This window comes from Kogia breviceps, chromosome 12, assembly GCF_026419965.1.
Source record: "Kogia breviceps isolate mKogBre1 chromosome 12, mKogBre1 haplotype 1, whole genome shotgun sequence".
Lineage (NCBI taxonomy): Eukaryota > Metazoa > Chordata > Mammalia > Artiodactyla > Physeteridae > Kogia > Kogia breviceps.
Genome location: NC_081321.1, coordinates 54,360,775 through 54,382,855, shown reverse-complemented (window position 1 = coordinate 54,382,855; position 22,081 = coordinate 54,360,775). Strand labels below are relative to the sequence as shown.

The 22,081-nt window shown below is 40.2% G+C and overlaps 1 protein-coding gene across 1 annotated transcript in view; it reads left to right on the top strand.

Moving 5' to 3' along the window:
- Nucleotides 1-22,081, top strand: part of GRIP1 (glutamate receptor interacting protein 1) — a 728,793-nt gene that overhangs the window by 236,972 nt on the left and 469,740 nt on the right. The gene's annotated exons all lie outside the window — the stretch shown is intronic.

Sequence of the window (22,081 nt, the reverse complement as noted above, 5' to 3'; positions counted from 1 at the left end):
AGTATATAGTGAGGGGAAGCAAGGTGAATCTGTGCCTGGGGAAGTGAGAATACCAGAGTATTCAGGGGTTCATAAACCGTGTTAGAGATGTGTCTTTATTGTAAGGCAATAGGAAATCTCCGAAAGGTTTTAGGGGAGAGTGGAGAGGAACTTAGATGTGAGAGAGTGACGGGAGGCCTTTACAAGGCTGTTGCAGTAAAGGGTCCAGGGTGATGCGCTTGTAATGTAGTCTAAGTGCTGTCTTGACCCTGTTTGGAGGCCTTGGCTGGAGACTGGTCAGTTCCCCTTCGGGAGCAGCTGATTAATTCTACACACCAACCACCTCCTTTCTTGGGCTCTCATCTCACTCTCTGGCCCACTGTCTGCCTGCCCTAGTCACCCCAAGGCCAGATGCCAGACACCCAGGCACAGCCCCAGTGCCCCAGAACCTGCTGAAGTTACGAGCCAATTCTAAACTGGCCGATCCTGCCTCATCTGTTCCTTCCTATGGAAACCAGAGTAAAGGCTCTTGCCCACAGCTCCTCCCTATCCTTCTGCCTCAGGGCTGAGCCCCATGATTCCCTGTGTGCCCCGCCCAACCCACCCCACCCCACCCCACCCCACCCCACCCCCGCCGTCCTCTGCCCCCTGTGGTGTGACACCTACTCCCTCTCTTGGGAACTGTGAGTAGAAGAAACTGTCTCTTCAGTGTCAGTCATCTCCCAATCTGTTGGCTTTACCATACCTAAATAATAATAAAACGTATTAAAACAATGCAGGCCTAGGTTGGTGGTGGAGACAGCAAAAACCTGGTAAATGCAGAGGTAGGTAACAAATAACAACAACGTTATTCCAAGATAGGTCCATACTGAGGATGAGAGAAAAGTAGGTGATGAAGATGACTTGTAGATTTGTGGCTTGTGTCACAGGGGCCATTCATCAAGACCAAGAAAACTGGAAGAGGCCCTGGGTGTGGGATAAGGTCTTGAGTTCAATTTTGGGTGTATTGTTATGGGGGTATCTTTGAGATACTCAAGTGGAAATGTCAAGGAGACGGTCAGACAGACAGTTCAAGAACTGGTGACTAGATCTCATTATATAAATAAGAGACTTTTAAAAATCCTAGCAAGTGAGAATTACAGATGGTAGCAATCACCAAAGATAGCAGACTCCAAACTGCTTATCATGGGGAGCACCTCCTGCAGGGAGTGAGATGTGAGCATTGCTGGGTTGAGGAAAGAGGACACTAAGCAGGAGAAATAAACAGTGTGAACAAAGGTTCAGAAGCAAAATGTGTACTGCAGATTTGGACAACAATGAATAGTCCAGCTGATGAAAGCAGTTTGTATGGGGGAGGAGTTGAGTACCTTAATACCAATTATTACCCCCCTTGAAGACCTGGAAGGTAAGGAGTTTATTTAAAGTGCCAGCAGTCCTCTGGGCACTTCCTTGAGAGAAATAAATAGAGTTCCTTTTGTTCAGCTTTTGTCTTTTAAAATAGATGTTCCTGCAGGATGGAAATTCTCCTTTGCCTGCTGATTACTCTCAGCTAGTGTAGAGGCTATTAATGTTTGAGGCTCAACAGAAGATTAACCAAACATTATTATGTTAATTTTTCTAGCACCAACTATCAAAGATTTATTATTAGTCTACTGTGAGCCCAAATCATGGGACCCAGCCCAGGATCCCACGGAAATTATGGTTTTGTTGGGAAGACAGAACTTATACTTACCCGATGATTTAAAAGAGAGAAGTGTAACCTAAAATTTAAAGCCAGAAAGAATATATCATGAAATATTTCTGTATTTATCCTTAAACATTTTTATCATGTATTTCTTTTCAATTGTGATAAAATATACCACAATATAACATAAATTTTGTCGTCTGAACCTTTTGTTAGTGTACAGTTTGGTAGTGTTAAGTACATTAACATTGTTTTGCAGCCAATCTCCAGAACTGTTTTCATCTTGCAAAACTGAAACAATAACTCCCCATTCCCTTCTCCCTTTCCAGTCCTTTCATGTAAGTGAAATCATACATTATTTGTCTTTTTGTGACTGGCTTCTTTCTTTTTTTTTTTTTTTTTTGGCCACGCCATGCGGCTTGCAGGATCTTAGTTCCCTGACCAGGAATTGACCCCGGGCCCCCGGCAGTGGAAGCATGGAGTCCTAACCACTGGATTACCAGGGAATTCGTGACTGGCTTATTTCATTTAGCATAATGTCTTCAGGGTTCATCTGTGTCCTAGTTTGTGTCAGAATTTCCTTCTTTTTTTAAGACTCAATAATATCCATTCTGTGTATATACCACATTTTGTTTTTTCATTCATCTATTGATAGATACTTGGGTTACTTCCATCTTTTGGCTATTGTAAATAAAGCTGCTATGAACACGAGTGTACAGATATCTCTTCAAGATATAACTTTCAATTCTTTTGGACATATACCCAGAAGTGGAATTGTTGGATTATATGATAATTCTATTTTTAATTTTTTGAGGAACCACCATACTATTTTCCATAGAGGCTATACCATTTTATATTTACAACAGTGCATAAGGGTTCCAGTTTTTCTACATCCTTAACTCTTGGTATTTTGGGGCGTTTTTGATAGTAGCCATCCTAATTGACATGAGGTGTATTTCATTGTGGTTTTGATTCACACTTGCTTAATGATTAGTGATATTGAGTATCTTTTCATATGCTTATTGACCATTTGTATACCTTCTTTGTAGAAATGTCTATTCAAGTCCTTTGTCCATTTTTAAAATAGGTTGTTTTTATGTTGTTATTGCTGAGTTGTAGGAGTTCTTTATATATGATGGATACTAGCCCTTTATCACAAATATGCTTTGCAAATATTTTCTCCTGTTTCGTAAGTTGCCTTTCACTCTGGGCTATTTCCATACCATTCATTTCCCTGTCTGTCATTATACCAGTACCACACTATTTTGGTTACTATAGTTTTGTAATACATTTTGAAATTGGAAAATATGAGACCTACAATTTTATTCTTCTTTTTCAAGATTGTTTTCACTATTTGGGGTCCCTTGAAATTCCATACAAATTTTCAGATGGATCTTCCTATTTCTGCAAAAAATACCACTGAGATTTTGATAGGAATTACATTAAATCTGAAGATTACTTCAGGTAGTATTGTCATCTTAACATTATTAAGTCTTCTAATGCATTAAATGGGATATTTTTCTACTTATTTATGTCTTTAATTTGTTTCAGTAACGTTTCTTAGTTGTTAGTGTACAAGTCTTTTGCCTCGTTGATTAGGTTTATTCCTAAGTATTTTATTCTTTTTGATACTATTGTAAATGGAATCTTTTTTTATATTTAAACGTTTTGTTATTAATTCAGAAATAGTAGCTCACATTTCAGAAATTGCTTTAGCAGATTTTTGCCCCTCTCTCCACTATTACTTGGTATTTTGCCCCTCTCTCCACTATTACTTGTAAGGGTTTTATAAGGAATTTTTTGGACAATTTCAGTTAAAAGCTTTTTCAGCCTGATGAGTGAATCTCTTCCCCAATACAAATTTATGTAATATTTCAACAACTTTAACAACCTTTATTCTATTATAAATATCAAGTGGTTCTACAGACTGAATCTTTGATTTCAAGGACATAAGAAGTTGGTGACTTTCTCTCTCTCTTTCTCTCGCTCAGCAGCCATGGCTCATGGGCCTAGCCTCTCTGCGGCATGTGGGATCTTCCCGGACCAGGGCACGAACCCGTGTCCCCTGCATCAGCAGGCGGACTCTCAACCACTATGCCACCAGGGAAGCCTCTTTCTATATTTTACTTTTTAGTTTCCAGAGACACATCTTACACATGGAAACAAATGAAAATATGACCTGTGCCCCTAAGCCAAAAGCCAGTGGTCCATTATTTATTGATTAACTCAATCAACAATATCAGTTGGGTATCCATATGTGCCAAAGATTGGAAATCTATACAAAATTTCATTTCTGGTAGTATCAAAGAAATCCCTCTCGGTCCTACTGGAAATTTTCTCTTTTATCTACACTCTTCTGTTCTCATTTTTCTAGCTTCTTGCCTTCAAAGAATATACAAAATAATTTTACCATAATTACAAAAATACTAATAGCTAACATTATTTAGAATTCATAATGTGTCAGGCAGTATATAAGTGCTATATTTATTATTAACTCGTTTATGACTCATAACAACAACCAGAGGAAACCAAGGCAGGGAGTGCTGATGGTCACACAAGGTTAATTGGAGGTGTTGGGATCCAACACAGGAAGTCTTGATCAGAAACACTTACTAAAATATAGACAAGTGATGAATCATGGAATATCCTTTCAGTATAGAATCGTATGTCTAACATATGTTCAGAAGTGCATGTACAAAATTTTATATAGAATAAGATTATAAGTAATTATATATTATGTAAGTTGTATATATACATAAACTAATAAGAAATATGAAGATGTTATCAGCAAGCATTCTAGATGTTTGGGTTTTTCTCTGGGTAATTAATTTATTCATTTAAAAACTTTTTCTATAGTGGGCATCATTTTTATTTTTAGAAAAAAAAATTTTAAAAATATGCCTCATCTCAATGAGGGGACTACAAAGAACTTGAAATTAATCTCTGTGTTGGGAGTGGCATAGGGGCAAGAGTAGAGGAATCACTGATGATCTTATTTTGACAAAAATAACTAGGCCTGTGAAGATTATAGAAAACTTTAGTCCTGTACATACTTAAAAAATAAAAACTGTGTTTTGAACATGTGTGTGTTTAATTATTTTGCCTACTTAGCCTTTGTAAATGTGATTTGCAGAATTGGGAAATATAAGCCTTGAGCTTGGCATTTGTGAAAGGAGGATGTTTACCCCAAGATGCTACCCAGAAGTAATGAAGGTGTCTTTGGGCTGCTGGAATGGCTCCCCAGTTTCTGTGGTCTGGTTGCTTTGTATGTCAGTTAACTGTGGCCACCTATATGGACATATTTCCTGAAATCCTAGTTGAGACATGAGATTTGAGCCCAACTTAACTGAGTCCAAAGGCATGAAACTGAGCTAATACCTGTAGAGAATAATTTAGGGAATGAAGGGTAAGCCTCAAAATGTATATTGAGGAATGTGAAGGATACTGAAAACACCCCAGGTAGTGCCCTGCTTCATCTCATGCCTTTGTGTGTTAGAAGTATTTTAAGGGATGTTTGCTTATTAGATAAGGATGCATGTTTAACTAGAGTTAATCTCTTTCTTTCTATAGGAGGTTGCTTCTAGACTCCTCTTTGGCCCTAGCACATGTCATATTTCATTATATAACTATATTTGTTTTATTAGTAGTATGCACACTGAGGACAGGAACATAATCGTCTTGGTATTTCTTTAAGGCCTAGCAGAGGGGCAAGAAAAGAAGGAACAAACACATGGGAAGCATGGACTATATGCCAATCACTCAGATAGATCTTCAGTTTGGGTTCCCTTTTGCCTCCCACCCCGACTCTGAGCATTTCTCTCATATCCTGGGGAGCTCAGCTATGCCAGATTTTGCAAATAAAATACAGGGTGCTCAGTTAAACTTGAATTTCAGAAAGGCAGCAAATGCTTTTTTGTTAGTCGAAGTATAGCCCATGCAGTGTTTGGGATATACTTATATTAAAAAATTATTCATTGCTCTCTGAATTTCAAATTTAAATGGGTCTTTTACCTGGCAATTGGTATTTTACCTGGCAATTCTTTTAAATTTTAAAATGGTTTTTAAAATATTTTAGATAGTTAGAAAAAAGTAGACGAATGACCAGCCAATTAAAAAAGATTCACTGGGGGCTTCCCTGGTGGCGCAGTGGTTGAGAGTCCGCCTGCCGATGCAGGGGACACGGGTTTGTGTCCCCGTCCGGGAAGATCCCACATGCCGCGGAGCGGCTGGGCCCGTGAGCCATGGCCACTGAGCCTGCGTGTCCGGAGCCTGTGCTCCGCAGCGGGAGAGGCCACAACAGTGAGAGGGCCCGCATAACGCAAAAAACAAACAAACAAAAAAACCCCAGATTCACTGGGCTTGTCTGTGCACATTTAACAGTACTGTTGTTGGTCAGGTACTGGAAGACCAGAGGTTGACATGACTTCTACCCTTGAATGCGCCTCAGGCAGCCCAAACCAGTTAGAGGGCTTGGGGCCTCTTGTCTGGCGCATAGTAGGAGTTCACTAGGTTTCAATTTAAACAGTAGATTTCTCAGTAATATGAAAAATCTTAAGGTCTTTCAGAGTTGGTACTACGCGCTGATGTTGTAAAATGACTTCACTTTACAAGGTGAATGATAACATCAGTGGCAAGAAAAATGCCGGCCAATCAGCTAGGAAAAATTTTACATCCGCCTCATTAACAGGGCAGCCCTCCCTGTCATTGTCTAAAGATCTTGTTCCTTTCCTGCTCTTGTCTAGGACAGATTTTCTTCCTGCATTGTTTTCTAGTCACTTCCCTAGCAGGTTAACATTAGGAAAATGTTGAGTTTTCACAATTTCATTAGCAATTAAAAGCCAACACCCCAGACTTGTAGCTCATTATTGTTCCTTGATAAGAATAACCTCCATTGCTTTATACTTGAAATAATAACTATGGAGATTAAAAGCTCCTCAAACTTGCTTTAGTTGGCAATCAATAGCAGGAGCCTATTCTTCTTATTATTACTATTGTTATTACTTAAAATTCCCTAGTAGTAGAGGTAAATAGAGATCCTTTAATTAAACATTGAGGAGTTGTTTATCCTTGTACTTGGGGTAGCTGTAGCTTGGGGCATTTATGGGCCTGGAAGAGAGAGAATTTGTGTGCCTAAACTACAAAACAGCAATGCAGGACCAAAGCCTGGAAATACCAATATCTAAATTAAACGAATTTCCCATTTTGGTCATGGTTTAGACTATATTGAATTGGCAGCCTTATGGATTATATTTGCTAGCTAGAGTATCTGTTGAACACACTGCCAACTGTAAGTGGAAGTATTGTGGAGGTAAGAGACGAGATTGGTACAGAGCGCCAGTGAGTGGGAATTCCTCTGACCCTCTGCGAACCTGAAACACTTGGCAGAGTATTTCCCACGGAGCAAGTGTGAAATTAACACGTGTTGAGGTGAACTTTATGTCCGTCCGTCGTCCCCCCCCCCCCCCCGGGTCTGACCAGGTAGGATACCCATTCTCCTTGGGATACACATTCTCCTAAGTAAGCTGTCACTTAGCTGACTACCTGTTTCAGGAATCTATTGTGCCGTGAATTCTTGTTTTCTTTTTTGGCTTTTGAAGCCCAAGCTTGTCCCTTTGGGGATATATCTCTTCACTGTTTCTCACACTACCCAGCTGCTGAAACTGAATTGACCGAGTTGAATTTTGCAGATGTTTCTTGTATGACTGTGAGTCTTCATATAGTCTCATACATATATTCATGGACTGAGGCATTATTGTGTATATGCAGAGACATGTTTAAAACTCAGAGGTGAATACTACATGCAATTAACTTGCAGAATTAAATCCTTTTGAAAATTCTCATTCCATAGGATTGTGTCTATTACAATTTGACCTCATAAACTGGTAACATAGGAGAGAGACAGCTGGGCCTGTATACTTGAATTACCTGCCCACAATGGTCTCTATAATAGGTACATTAGGGATTCTGGAATCACTGATTTGGCAATTTTGCCTACTGAATTATTCCCCCTGTCCATTGTTTACCAGCAGTGAAGGAGAGGATTCTTTTTGTTCAGTAAATGCAAGTTTTTCCATTTTTCTCTGTTTCCTTTTGAATTTTTACCTCGAATATGAGCCTCTTGGGAATTAAATCCAAAGTAGTCTGATGTTCTTTCACAGCAATGGTCCTATTACAGTAATGCTCATTACTGCAGTGGCCAGCACTTAGTGTCTTGATTTCATTCCTGGGCTAGAAAACGCTCAAGCCTGTGCCGGAGTTCTTGTTGTATTTGTGACCCAGGCAGCTCATCATTTCTGCCCCTGCTCTGACTTGCCCTTTAAAATGTCTTTTTCACTGCTGAGTTTAAAATTTGCCTTCATACATAGGAGGCTGCCCTTATCTATGACCCCAATATTTCACTCGGACAATTTTGTTTTCTTTCTGCCTCTTCTGTCATCCTTTCTTATTTATTTGGCTTCTCTTTATTTAACCTCTTCTATTTTCTCACTTGCCCGATTACCGCTATTACCAAACCCGAAAGAATCACCTGACTCTCTCACCTATTTTTATCAATTCAAACCAAAGTAGACCCTGCCCCCTTTATCAGGCAATGTTCTGTCCTTGTGCTTTCCTTTCCTGTTATTTTAACCCAGTCACTGATCCCAAACATTCCTAATCAAATCCTTTGGCTTTATTATGTCGAAGTTGATTTGTCCCCATGCATGAGTGAGTGTGTCAGTGTGTCACACCTTTGCTCCTGGCGGGAGTCTTCTCTGATCAGAGCCTGCATCGCATTTGCTCTGGGCAAGTAGAGTCCTGTCTCGTTAATGTAATCCTCATGTGCTAACCTCATCTCTCTATCTGCTAACGATTTTACCCATTACCCACCAAGCTTTCTCACTTTGAAACACTGGAAGTATTTTTTAAGGTTTTAAAATTAGTGCTCTAAGACACATAGAAGCATAAATAGTACCCGGTGGTGGATTAATGAATGAAGAGTATTTCTTCTACCTCACCTATTGATGTTCTGGGAAAGGCTGAACTCATTGCCTTTTCCCTAAAACTGTTCTCCTGCTGGGTTCTAGATCCCCTTTCTCAAAGAACCCAAGCTTAAAACTGGATCCTCACCCCTGATGCTCTCCTCTTTATTCTGCCTTAAGAATATTTGACCTTTCTTCTCTACCCCTTCACTCCTGCCCTGGTTCCCACCCTCAGCCCCATGTGCCTGGACTATTGTAGTACGTTTCTACTACAGGTTTCTAGTAGGTTTTTAACTGGCTTCCTACCATCCTTCTCCAGTCTACTCTCCATACAGCTCACCAGTGATTTTTCTAAAACTCACATCGGTTTGTGGCTGATCATTGCTTGCAAGATCAAATATTAACTCCTTAATATGCCCTTTCATTACTTTGCTTTGCCAACCTCTCCATTCTCTTTCTACTTTTCCTGCACACATTGCACACTGGACTAGTTACAGTGGGCCTCTCTGGGCATTGGTGCCTGTAGCCACTGCTGCAGGAATGCCCGTCTTTTTGGAAACTATGCAAAGTGCCCATCAGTGACTGGCTCAGACATCTTCTCTGCTCTGAAGCCTTCCTTGACTCGCCCAAGTAACGTTAGTCACTTGCTGCTTTGTTCTTTCTCTGTATGTTTTAGCTACCTTTGTTAATGCAACTCTTCTCTAAATCTCTCACTCTAGTGTGAGATTTTGAAGATTGGAACAATGCCTTATTTACCTTTGTATCCTGCTGGCCTGCTATGGCTCATAGAAGGCACTCAGTAAATATGTGTTAAATTAATTTGAATGAGAATAAAGGCATTACTAACTTTTTCTTGGAAAAAGGAAAGCCATGAGTAGTGAGTCTAGGGGAATAAGTGAAAGGGACAGAGTCTGATGTTACCATGTACAGTGGAACTGATTTCATCCCAGGTTGTTTGATGGCAATTGTCATTTGGATAAAAGCATGCATTTCCTCCTCTACAGCCCTCATTTGAAGGATGGGCTTTGAAGAGAAAAACAGCATGAATGTACCCTTCCTTTCTTTGAAAGAGCAGTGGACTGCTTTGATGGTCAAGCTTCCCAACTGTAAGCAATAAACATCCTCCTCTTCAAATGAACTAATCATCATCACTCATCCTTTTGGTGGGGCACCCAGCTGCCAGCCCGCAAATGAGGCCTATTAATGGTATTACTCATTTCCAGTCTGTAAGGGTGAACACAAGGGAAGGAGGACCCTAAGGACTCCTGCTGGCCGTTAATCCATGATCTTAATGGAAGCATTTTTATCAATGCCAGTCTCTCATGTTTCTAATGAAGGAATTCTCATCATTTCATTGTTTACAGTTAAAGTGAAAAGGTATGTGTGTTTAAAAAGAGACATTAAAAAAATGTTACACTTGTATTTTCTCTCCAAATTTAGTGACATCAATTTCCGAGAGGGTGTTTGTAGGAATCTTTCTAAAGACATTTCTATTCCAAGAGCTATGGCCTGTTTTAAAAGATGTATTGAAAAGCATGCTAATGTAATTGCCAGTATGTCACCGCCTGAAAGCTCCCATTAACTAGGGGCAGGCAGACCCAGGAAGTCTGGAAGCCAGAGAAGGCATGGGGGAGGCAGGCATCTTCTGGAGGAGATAAGGTCCTGGCACTCCCAGGTCTGGGCTCCTCCAAGCATTTAGAAATGTGTGACGTTGTTATCCATAAGCAATGCTTACTCAGTGTATCTCAGATGGGTGCAGAGATCTTAGACACATCAGGATGGCAAAGCCATCAAGTCATATTTGTTATTTCCTTAGAGCTCCTATACATATGGTCCAGCCTATTGCATGCTTCTACTAAAATGACGTAAATCATCAGCAAACCTTAAATATTTTAAAGCTTATTTGAGGCAAATACAGTGGAGAACAAGATATAAAGAAATGCGAACATACTGGCTGCTAATTTGACTATTATTAATTGCTCTTTAAAGAAACCTTAGTTTTTCCTTGATCCGAAGGCAAAGCTTTAATTTCATTTTCCCTTTGGGATTATAAGCCCTTTATCTTGCTTTATCATACATCTGTATTAATTCAGAGTCACTGTTTTCTCATGCATATGCTAAACTGCCAGTGAGGAGTAGAAGGCCATTGCTTAATCATTTCACAGAGGCAGTGCAATATACTATTTAAATCCTGGTTCTACCACTTATTAAGCGTGTGACATAGAGTGATAGAACGTCCCCAAAGCTTCAGTGTAATCATTTATTAAATGGAGCTAATAAGAGTAATGCATAACTCATTGGTCTGCGTGGAGGATTAAAGGATATATAATCCTTTTAAACTGTAATTTGATGCTGGGCACGTAGTAAGCCTTTGATATACTTTGTCTGTTATTATCTAGTGAGGCTTTTCTCTCTACTCTCAATTCTTGAGCTTCCTTATTTTTTTTAAAGGAAAATAATATTGTTACTTGCTTTACGTAGTTGCACACAGTATCTAAGTTCAGGGTGATTTTTAAATGACAGTGATCATGATGACAGGAATCCTAAGTTTAGGGTTGATGGTGAGGGTCCCACATTGGGGGGGGGGAGGGATGCAGGTCTGTAGGTTACAGTGAACTAGGGGAGGGTGTGAGGGGGAAGGAGAAGGGGAGAGGAGCTGGGAGAAAGGGGGAGAAGCTTGGGCCCAGTGACACAGGAGAGAGGCCTGCTTCCCCTGGAGAAAGGGAGGCCGCATGGCAGGGTCCCAGGGTGATGTGAAGACACCCTGGATCTCCACGGGGTTGGGGGGGGGGCAAGATGGGGGTTTTATGAGTCTCACCTGGGGCCCAGCAAAGAATGGTTGACAATATGGTGATGCTTCTGAGGAGTAGGAAAAGCAGCACTGCTCTCGTGCCAGAATAAAGAGGGTGGCAGGCGTCAAATATTCCAGAAGTACCGCTATAGCGTGCACACCCTGCCTCAGAGCCCTGGCCTGGGGCGCCTGTAAAATAGACAGCCTTGCTCCACCCCAGACCCACTCAAACACCTTTCCTTAGGGCCAGCGCTTGTGGAAGCAGCCAGGAAAGCTGGCTGCGTAAGTGCAGCTCTGGCCCCAGGTTTAAGGAGGAAATTGGCTTTGTGCGATTGGGAATTCCTGGATCAGGTTCAGCCCTTAGTTGGCTCTGTTCCATCTCTCTGTCTCTGTAAGCTGGGCACTCACTTCAAGGGACACCAGAAGGAACACATCTCAAAGCAAACCCCCTTCTGCAAAGGTGAAAAGAGCTCAGAATGTCGGGATGCTTGTAGTCATGCTGCTGGGATTGAGGGTCAGAGACTTTGCCTGGTGATAGCCAAGATCTTCCCCCGGGGAGCCACCTGTTACACAGTATCCTGTAATCACTGATATGCTCTACTTAACATGATCTCACTTGAATGTCACAACATGCCCGTAAAATAAACAAGGTAGTTATCGCCATCCCCTTTTTATGGGTCTGCCTAAGGCCAGATAAATAGTCAGTGGAGAAGCCTTATGTAGAATTTGTTTCTCTTTATTTTCAGTCTGAAGGTTTTCTTAACACCTCACTCTTACCAGTTAAACACTCACCTCCCAACCCCCAGTTTGCTCCATTAACAGGGCTCAGCTTGCAGTAAATCACGTCCTTACCAAGCTCTGCAGTTCTGAAAGGAACATAACAGATGTTCCATAAACAGATGATACAGTTTTTAAATTGAAATATTCATTAATTCCAAGGACAGATGGAAGGAAACATGGAGTAGGCGTTGATTTGGAAGGAAGGGTACCAGCTGAAGTTCAAGAAGCCCCTTTGTAAAATGGCCCGGGTCTCTGTAGGAAGATTTTAGGTATCCCTGACCTTGAGCCCCAAGTGAAGCGTGAGGCATGGTGCTCATGGCTTTGGGTCTGTCCACGTCTGAGATTTAAATCAGTTACCACAGGAGGCTATAAAACCTTTTTCTCTGGAGGTATTTCCAACTGAGGTAGATAATTTCAGAAGGGACCTGGCCACAGCTTGAAGATGAGCTAAGTGACCTCTTGGTATTTTCTAAGCATGAAACTAATTCGGTAGGAATGCACAGGTCTTAAGTGTACACAAAGAAGAGTCTCAGAGGTAACTTGTCTCAGTTCACAGCGTGTCCTGATCTTTTGTAGAAGCTAAGATTTCTCCAAATATGACTGGATAAAATGACGAGTAGTGCAGAACTACTATAGAAAGCCGGGCTTATAATTCAAATTTATTAATAAATAGTAACCCTGGTTAAAAATATGTACTGCACACTTTACATTATTCCAGGGACTTTTCTAAGCACTATGTACGTGTTAACTCATTTAGTTTTCACTGTGGCCCATGTGATAGGGTTTTTTGTTGTCCTGGTTTTACAGGTAAGGAAACTGAGGCTTCCAGAGGTTATGTAACTTGGTAAGTAAGAGGTAAATCTGGGTTTTATAACATGAGGCAACACATCCCTCCTTGGTGTGAAATCTAGAAAGAGCATATGCCTTGGAGCTAGACTGACTTGGGATTCCAGCATTGCCATTTTCAGGCTGTGTGACCTCAGCAGAGTTACTTCTCTGAGTCTGTTTTTAAAACTGTAAAGGGAGGATGAAATACTTGCTTTGAAGTGTTGTTTGTGGGGACACACATAAACTGTTTGCTGTTATAATTTTGAAGTATGTCCAGGGAAGTTGGTTGGGTCATCATAGGACATTTTGAAAGGAGTATGATTAGTCCTACCTTTAAACATGGGGTGACCGAGCCAACTCATTCTTTCTCTTGTCATCCTTGAGGGAAATTGCTAATGTAAGATATCTCAAAATCCTTGACAATATCAATAACATTAACATAATGCTAATGTGAATACATCACCATGAACTAATCAGCCTTCCTGGAAAAACAGAGCCAAGTGTCACCTTGTACAAGTAAAATAGCAACTTTCTGTGGACATCTGAACCTGGCTACATGGCCAGCTCCCATGTAGTTGGTGGGAGTGAGACTCAGAAGTTACTGCCTTGGAGAGAGAGTTTCAGATGCTTGCTGAGGCCTCTGAGGGGGCCCTGGGCTGGGGGAGTGGCAGGCAGCCTAGACCTGCTCTCACCCACCACTCCCCGTCACCTTCCATCAGAGCAAAATTGCTTTGATCCCGTTTATATATTGAGATTTCCACGTATGATTTTGAAAAAAAAATTCTGTTTTCTTAAAAAGTTTGAAAATCACCTTTTAGAAATATGCTGGCCTATATTGCTTTAACATATTAATAAAGTACTTCAAATAGTTTTGCAAAATGAGTATTAGTAACCAGTGGTGGAAAAAAGATGGTCATTTTTTTCAACCTACCACAGGGACAGAAGGAAAAGTAGGGGAAATGTTTTCCGAAATGGTGAAGAGCCTTCACTCAGCAGCTAAATGAGGGATCATTGGTACCCTGTGATGAATGCTTCTATGAGCAAGACCACTTTTGTGAGGCGTTACAGGACACAACCCCGACCAAAAATAAAAACCAAGTGAAATCCCTTCCCTTGATGAAGTTCCCATCCAGCAAATGAAATATAAAACACCCGTGAAAACAACTGAAAGTTCAGAGTAAAAGAAAACGTAACATAAAGCTCTTCCGGGGCTTCCCTGATGGCGCAGTGGTTGAGAGTCCGCCTGCCGATGCAGGGGACACGGGTTCGTGCCCCGGTCCGGGAAGATCCCACATGCCGCGGAGCGGCTGGGCCCGTGAGCCATGGCTGCTGAGCCTGCGCATCCGGAGCCTGTGCTCCGCAACGGGAGAGGCTACAACAGTGAGAGGCCCGCGTACCACAAAAAAAGAAAAAAAAAAAAAGCTCTTCTGTGCAGAGAAGCAGAGACAAAAGGATGCACTAACAGAGGGCAGAAGGTTCTCACAGAAGGCTTCCTTTCCCAAGGAATAGTTGGCACTGATATTTAAAGAAGTGATGGTAATATAATTTCCCCTGCAAAAGAGAGGTAAAACTCACTACATATAATAAAAGTCAGACTAAAAAGTGGTAGGGGTAAATCATCCTTGATTCCATTTTTACTTATCTAAAATGAGATAATAGTTACAAATGTGTTTTGAAAATGTGGAAGCTATGGGGATGTGAGGTGTTGGTTATTAATAATGCTGGTAATCTCCACATCGTATTTTATGAGTGCTGCACATCAGTAGGTTAGAAAACAGATGGTGTGGGCTTACGTTTTAAAGGGTTAACTCAATGTCAAGAATTCTATGTATCATGCCTACCTACGAGTTCTTTTCTGTATATATAGCCTTTGGCAAATCTCTTTAACCTTATACTATCACGTACAGTGTCATCCATAATTGTGATCATAGTGTCTGCAATTCACAAGGACTGTCTTGAATTTATTTAAGCCTGTAGAAAGAATGTGTCACATGAATGTTGAACTAAGATAAAATCACCGTCTCACCATAATGCTGGTAAATTACGTCATCCTGGGACAAATATCTGGTCCATCTTGATCTTGAGGCATAGGAATGCCAGATGCAGGGCAAGTCCAGTGTTTGACAGCGATGTCTCTGCTTTTTGGTACAGGCTGAAGGGTTTCCAAGTTAAAGATCCATGAAAAAAAGGCTGTCATACTCTTCTTCTCAGCAGCCTCCAGCCACTGAGCAAGTGCTGAAAAAACTAGAACTCTAAGCACCAAGAAAATTCCAAATAAGATCCGTTTTTACTAAAAGGAATCTGTTTTTAAATTTGAATTATAGGCAGATATTTAGCTAGTGTTCACGGTCACTTCAAAATAATATATCAAAAGAGCCAGTACTCAATTGTTGAGGGGACAAAAGGGAAAATGCGTAATGTAGACTTTTGGTCTTCTAAAATCAATATTGTCATCCATCTCGTCCACTAAAAATGAATCTACTAATAAGTATGAAAATACGTGAGTGTAGCAGACAGACTTAAAGTGACCTTCATCCCCCTGCCTGATGGTACTCATGCCCTTGTGTGATCCCTCCCCTTGACTGTGGATGGCGACTTGCTTCCAATCAATAGAACAGGACAAAAGCGACAGGATATATGTGATTATGTGTATGTGATTGTGTTACTTAAAATTATAGTGTGTCATGCTGGGGTCTCTCTCTCTCCTTTGCTGGTTTTGAGAAGGCAAGCAGGCATGTTGAGGAACCCTGGGTAGCAAGGAACTATAAGCAGCTTCTACAAACTGAGGGCAACCACCAGCAGGACCCTGAAGCTCTTAGTCTTACAGCTGTAAGGAACTTAATTCTGCCAACAACCTGAGTAGGCTGGGAAGTAGACTCTTCCCCAGTTGAGTTTCAGATGAGAACTTAGCCAGGGTGACGTGTTGACTGCAGAGGACCCAGCTAAGCCTTGCTCAGACTCTGACCCACAGAAACTGTGAGATGGTAAGTGTGTGTTGTTTTGAGCCACTATGTTTGGGAACTATTGTTTTGCTATGTAACAAGAGATGTTAGTACAATGAATGTGATTGATTTTTCTCTCTACATCCAAAAGCTTGCATCAAGGAGAAGAGAGAGAAATGCAGGCCATAGGTATTAAACAAGATGCTAATCATTTTGGAAATTTTAAGATATATTTAGGATGTATATTGTTTCTATATTGATTTCCCTATACCCAGACTCTCTTTTATGCATTTTCAAAGATGAAACACAGATTATACCAGGTGAATATTTTGAAAAGAGGAATTGAACTTACGATATATTCAGAATATGAGAATTATTCCCAACTTCACCCCAATTTTTATTTAATTCAGTGGCATTTAAAATTTTGAGCTTTAGAGGGAAATCATTCCTTCCTCACTTTTTACGTTATTCATTGGATAGAATGTAATATGTTTTTTTTTTCTTTCCTGTGGCTTCATTTTCATCTAATATGTATAGTACAGAGATTTCTCTAGTTGACACTTTAAATCTCTAGTAGCGTTTGAAGTAGGAATACTGCTGAAGACTTAGATTCAATTACCGTAAAATAACATTTGGCTAACTTTTCATTTCAGTTTGCCTAATTCTTTATAAGTACTTTGGAATCATAGAAACTCTGAATATTAGTTAAAGGTTTAGTTCCTTAATTCTTTTTTTTTTTTTTTTTTTTTTGCGGTACGCGGGCCTCTCACTGTTGTGGCCTCTCCCGTTGCGGAGCACAGGCTCCGGACGCGCAGACTCAGCAGCCATGGCTCACGGGCCCAGCCTCTCTAGGGCATGTGGGATCTTCCCGGACCGGGGCACGAACCCGTGTCCCCTGCATCGGCAGGCGGACTCTCAACCACTGCGCCCCCAGGGAAGCCCTAGTTCCTTAATTCTTATTTAAAAATTTTATTTCAGAGACATAGGATACTTTTTAACATTTTAAAATATAGTTTTGTTCCTTAAAAAGGAACAAAGAAACTGGCTATTAGTCATCCAAAGGGCATCCCCATTATTTTATTACAACAGCAGCAGCAGCAGCAGAATTGTATTAAATGTCAGAGACATTTATGGGTGCTGATTGCTTGCAATTATCCTCACAAACATATGGTGAATAGGTACTATCATTATGCCCATTTTACAGATGAGGAAACTGTAGGATAAAGAGGGCAAATGCCTTATCTAACGTCTCAAATGTAATTGGCAAAGTAAGATGGTAACCAAGCTGACTCCAGAACTAATCCCTGAAAATAAGGGTGGGGAGGTATTTTTATAATTAACTAGCTTCCCCAGGAGAAAAGGCAGTTAATGCCATTTGTACTAAATAATATGATCATACCTAATATAAACAGACTCTGTATTTAACTTCTCATGCTTTGTGTGTAAAATCACACAGAGAAAAGTAATAACAATAATGCTATTAAAAAGTCCCTGTTAAATGAATTACAAAGCAAAAATTGTTATAACATGAAAAGATTTACTTAGGAACTACTTTAAAATTTGTCCTTGTGAAACCATCTCTCTTGTATTTACTGTCTGTCTTTGACTTGCCAGTTTTTCAGTCATTCTCTCTTCCTTTTTAAGAGATACATAAATATATGCTGTCACTGATTACTCTTCTTTACAATGAAGAACAGTGTACATTGAAAATCTCACCAAAGTTTCAGAGTTTCATGAGATGGATAAGGAGATGTGGACAAACTGCTCAAACCTAAAAATAGAATTGAAGTAGTTAAAAATTGAACATGAAAAATAGACAAGAATATTGGTAATATGGGCACTTCAGAAGGATGATTTGCATGTCGAGGGAATTTAGTGAAGCCTTTGGGAAAATTAATAAAGTCCTTGAAAACTTACAAAAATGACCTTTTTAAGACTGAACTGTCAAAGTCCATTACAAAGTAAAGGATGTTAAATTCTTATATCATATAATTTTGTGCTATCATATAAATTTACCCCAAATTTAAAAAATTATGCCCTCTCTAAAAACAATAAAAGTCAATAGTTGGTTCATCTTTGGGGGTTCAGTTTTCCAGCCTTCTTATTTCTGCTCAGTACTATGAAATTTAGCTTCTGTTTTAAGTGGATTCACTTTGAGTGGCCTTTTCTCGGTACCAACTATCCCTGAACGGTAAGCCCCTCATGCTTCCTGTAGGCAAAGCACAGTTATTTAACTCCAATGAATAAAGTGAAGGAGAGACTGGGCAACCACTTGTCCTGATTATGGGGAGAGCATCTAACTTGATGGGGAGAAGGTGGTGTTGGACTTATGACCTTCAAGGCTAGCCACTTGCAATGCCAGAGTCCTATGAAATCCCCTGAGATATGTCAAATCAAAAAGACCCAGTCAGGGCTTCCCTGGTGGCGCAGTGGTTGAGAATCCGCCTGCCGATGCAGGGGACACGGGTTCGTGCCCCGGTCTGGGAAGATCCCACATACTGCGGAGCGGCTGGGCCTGTGATCCATGGCCGCTGAGCTTGTGCATCCGGAGCCTGCGCTCCACAAAGGGAGAGGCCACAACAGTGAGAGGCCCGTGTACCACAAAAAAAAAAAAAAAAAAAAGACCCAGTCAGAGCCTTGAGGCGAGCAGTAACTGCCCATGCCATTCAAGGAGTGGCTTATCCTGTGAGGCAGCCCTGGCGTAGAAGCCTTACCCGGACCTGGGGCTTCAGTAGCACACGTTGTGTCTTTATTCACCTTTCTTTTCTCTATGGAGCATTACTTTTTAGCAGCCCCAAACAACCTCTCTGAGAGTGCCGTTCAACCAGTAACTCTTGCTTCTTTACTTCCCATCTGTGTGTGTATGTGTGTGTGATTTTCCAGTTGACAATCAAAATGCATTATCCTTGAACCTCTTTGTGTTTAGGGATTGTGCCTCACCCACCTTTTTAAAATCCTGGCAGACTCAGGGCACCTCTGCCATGGTTACACTATGGAAATCACTGCTAATGTTATTAACATTTGAAAACTTGTCAGGCTTGTACAAAGAATGAAACATTAGGTCCTTGGGACAGCTGGAGCCCATTTCTATGTACTCTCCTGAAAAGGACAGAGGTGTTAGCAGAATTAGAACTGGTTACACTTGGGAATCACCAGGCTCTCTGTTTCAGAGTTGAGGATGGTGTTGCATTTTCTTTCCTACATGTTGTCCAGTGGATGAGAAGTTTAGTCCAGGCATGGCAATAAGAAGTGCGTGGATATGTGTTGGTGTTTGGGACCCAGAAAGGGAGGCTTCTGCTCTCTCCCCCAAATTCTTTCAGAACTCTTTTCCCATGAGTCCAGCTGAATAGTTGCTATAAGTTAGTGCCAGGATTCTCAGGTCTAGAAAGCATTGTATAGAGAAATGATTCCCAAGTATCACAGGTGGTGTCTACTGAGTAAATACTTGATTTCCAGTGTTGCTTCTTTTAAATGTCTAATTTTTTCAGTCAAAGAAGGAAATCGTAATTCATCTCCTGAAAAGGTTGATATGTGTGGTTGTTAGATGCCAGAGTATGTACTAAATACTGAGGAAGGAGAAAGGTGAATCTTAATGAAGGTACAATTTTCTTATAAACCAATATTTGAGCAAGAGAAGATTTAAATGATCATTGATCATTTTTTACCATGAAAATGTTAATGTGCAAAGCACTTTACTAGACTAGACATTATTGGGTAATTAACCACATAGAAATCTAGAGATCACCATCCGCAAGGAATTTTAATCTCACACATGATCTAAGGTGACTTTCACAGACCACCTTAGATCATGAACTGATTGGGGCAGAGCCTCCACTTTTTGTTACTTGATGAAACATACAGATGCCCCCCTAATTCGGGTGTGGGGGGGTCCAGATCCCATATTCAGTCCCCCTTCTTTCCATCAGAGACCACCTACTTTCACAAGACTTTTTCAGAAGAGGGGAGTTGCTGATCTCAACGGTTTGTTTCTAAAACCCAGAAGAGTGAGTATGTATTAGAGAGATTTTAAAATTACTATTGGCTCAATTTCCCTAGGGAGACTAGTTAGCAGCACCACAAATTAAAGTATAACACTGGCTAAATTGTATTGACAAAGGTAATTTTTTATTTCTGTAGGCTGACATTTGTTTAAACTTTATCCAACCCATGTTATAAAATTACAAACATAATATATAAGAATATACTTTATTTCTTATGGCAAAAAGCAAAAAGTCAGAGACAGTGACAATTATTCATATCATGATGCTCCTGAATTGAGTACTCATGGCATCTATTAAGAAAAAAGCCAATAATCATTGACCTTTCTTTATTCACCTGTAACTCTCTATATTTTTGCTGAAACGCAAAGTTTATAGCACCATTTTTATAGTACTTGTCCAATGATAATTTTTTTTTTTTTGCGGTACGCGGGCCTCTCATTGTTGTGGCCTCTCCTGTTGTTGAGCACAGGCTCTGGACGCGCAGGCTCAGCGGCCATGGCTCACGTGCCCAGCCGCTCCGCGGCATGTGGGATCTTCCCGGACCGGGGCACAAACCCGTGTCCCCTGCATAAGCAGGCGGACTCTCAACCACAGCGCCACCAGGGAAGGCCTGATGACAAATTTTAAAAACAATGTCAAGTTAAATTTCTTACTGAATTTCACTCTTCTCTACCAAGTTCATAATTTTACTGTGAATGCTAGAATAGGAATAGGTTGCATTCTGACAGTGGATATTAAAAATTATCAGTTTAGTTTGATATTTTGAGCATATAAATCTCAGAAATTACCTTGTACTGGTATTATAAAAATTGTTTCAATATAGCAATGTGTATTATTTAAAAACTTCTTTATCAAATATTTTTTAGTGCCCAGTTCAATTCCTGGTACGTAATAGTTATTCAATAAATATTTATTAACTGTTGAGTGAATGGTTTAACTCATGTGTTTTTACCATAATTGCTTTGTGAGGCAAGTAACCTAAGAACACTATAGTGTAACTACTTACAGAAAATATTTGAAAGGTTGATTACTTAACATCTTAAAATATTGATGTTTCCAGTACAATTCAATATAACTACTACTTTATGGTATACATTGCTCTAGTTGATTTTTAAACTTTGTAAAAACTTTTTACCAGCTGAGCTCATTGACTGAAAGGATTGAATTTGTAATTTTATCCTTAAAATCACCAAAAGAACAAGGTTTTCATACATACACAACAGTTTGTATGTATCAAAAAAAAAATCGAATGGAGGCAGATCTAGTAACTGAGGTGGCCAAGCAAAGGGCCTCCTTCACCAATCCTTGTGGAAGCAGTTACAGACAAAAATTTTAAATTAAAAGTTGATTTTTTCAAATGTACTAAACTAAATATGTGTAAAAGACATTTAACTAAGTTGTTGGCATTATACTTCTGAAATTATTAAAGCTTTACATTGCACTAAAATTTGGGGGGAACCCTTTGTTACAACTTGGAGCAAATAACAGAAAACCAAGGCTCTTACCTGTTTTACTTAGCAGTGATTCTGTATAGCAGGGTTCTCAAAGTATAGTGGACCTTGGGGGTCCATATTATTTGCTGTTACACCTCTGGAGCTTTAGCACCAAGACAGTGGCATCAAAATGTGCCACGAGTCATTTATTCTTCACCACCATATACTTGCAATTAAAAATAAAAAGTGAGTTTCACGTAAGAGTGCCTTTGGTGAATCAATAAACCTGTTTTAATATTCTATGTTACAAAATGGGAAGCACTCTTAGAACACTTCTGTTGCATACCAATGTACTAGGGCTGTCTCGAGAAAAAGCACTTGCCAGACTGTTTGAGTTGTGAACTGAACTAGCCACTTTACCATGGAATAACATTTTACTGAAAGAACTGACAAGCTAACTATGGTTATTCAGGCTTGGGTATGTGGCAGGTATTTTTTTGAAAATGAACAAAATGAACCTGTCACTTCAAGGATAGCAACAGATAATATTTGTTGCCAGGGGTAAAATTCGAGCTTTCAAGTGAAAATTGGAAGTTTGGGACACTTGTATCTACCATCATGAGCTTGACAGTTTCCCAATACTGTAATACTTAATGACTTTTCTGAGATGAGTGGTGACAATTA